Source organism: Cicer arietinum, chromosome 6 (assembly GCF_000331145.2).
Source record: "Cicer arietinum cultivar CDC Frontier isolate Library 1 chromosome 6, Cicar.CDCFrontier_v2.0, whole genome shotgun sequence".
In the NCBI taxonomy this organism is placed as follows: domain Eukaryota; kingdom Viridiplantae; phylum Streptophyta; class Magnoliopsida; order Fabales; family Fabaceae; genus Cicer; species Cicer arietinum.
This window is the reverse complement of record NC_021165.2, coordinates 15,238,435-15,240,264: the sequence shown is the minus strand read 5'-3', so window position 1 is coordinate 15,240,264 and position 1,830 is coordinate 15,238,435.

Below are 1,830 nucleotides of genomic sequence, written 5' to 3'. Positions count from 1 at the left end.
TGATTTAACTAAGGGAGAAGAAGAATTTTAATGGAGAGGAGGGGGGAAGAGAGAAGAAAAGTAGAAACATGTTTGATTAAAAAAAAAGAAGAGAAAAGTGAAGATAATTTTTTAATGATTTGTATTTGGTTCAAATAAAGTGATATTAAATAATTTTTATATTATTTTGATTTACTCATTCCCTTTTTCTCCCTCTTAAAATTTAACCGAACACAAAAATTTAATAATCTTTCTTCTCCTCTCCTCCAAACTCCACCAACCAAATAGTACAATTTTAGATTTTCTTGCATTTTTACTTATTACATGTTAAATTTTTTATTTACAACTATAATTGAGCTATAAGAGTGACCGGTATAGGCCATAAGCCATCGTCCACCAGAATTTGATATAATTTTTAAATTAATAGTAATATAGTAGTATATTATATATTAATTTATTTATCTTAAAATGTAAACAACAGTAAATAATGTATACTTTTAATGTTAATTTTATATCAAATTAAGTGATACAATTAAGTGATACAAGTGACAAACCGAGATACTCCTCACAAATCACAAGCATTGCAGTTAACATACATATTTTTTTCTTTAATCTTTCTGTTCGTAAGGAAAAGTGTTCTTCGTTTAATTGAATATGTTCGATAATTATTTTAGATATAATATGAACTTGAGTTATTTTAAAAAATTTGTCTTTAAATGTAATTCATTAACAATTTAATTATATAGAGAATGCTTTTGATATAAGCCTTTTAGTAAGTATTTCTAAATAAATAAAGATTAATATCGGTTTTTTTTTAAAAGAAAAACATAAACGATGATACTTATTTCTTAGGTATCGTGCAATAGAAGATAAAAATTCACTAATTTTTAACGGAGAAAATGAAGGAAAAACATTCTTAAATAACAGTGTTGATCGTTGAAGTTGGACCGTTACATACTTCATCTCATCGTTAAGTAAAATACCAGCCATCATATTTCTTCATGTTTTTCCTAATCATTCACCTCTTTTATAGATCTTTTGTCTTCTCATTTATGATCTCACCTTCACCTTTAAGACGGGTTAACCTCTCATAATTTGTTACTTAGAAATGATGGATCACACATATCATCTACAACCACTATATGAGACATTATCCATACCAACCCTAGACTATGTATCAAAACGCATCCCGTTGGAACAACTCCAGAGTTCTTTCGTTGCTCACCTGCCTCTAAACTATAAGGTCTCTGGACCTACTTCAAGGCTCGATCCAAGTCGTCCTCCTACAAATTTATCATCAAATACTTGTAATATCTCAAATTCAAATTAAAAACATATTATCCAATCTATCAATACGGTATTTATGAGTTGAACTTTGATTTAAAATATTTATAATTACTTACTATAAAGTTGTAGTTTATATAGCAATTGTGCTACCTACGATAAAACACAATAATTTATCAAGTCAAAGTTTTATTGTTACTCTCCTCTATACTAGGGGGAAAGTCATAAGCCTCTTATGTAGGTAACATAAAAATATTTAAAACGACCTACCTGAATAATATCAGATTTCTATTCACTTTTTAAAGATTCATTTATCTTTATACCTCACTTCTTTAGTAAAGTTTACTATGGATGCACGAAGTCTATAGGATTACTCACAACTTAATTTTATCATGCACACATTTTAAATTTTTGTTAAAATATCAGCATCTATTTTTTAATGATATTTTGTAAAGATATTTAAAATATTATAAAAAGTTCTTTTACATTTTTTTTAATTTATGAAGAATTAAATTTAAATTTTTTAAACGATATAAATTTAAAATAAAAATAATGAAAATATATACC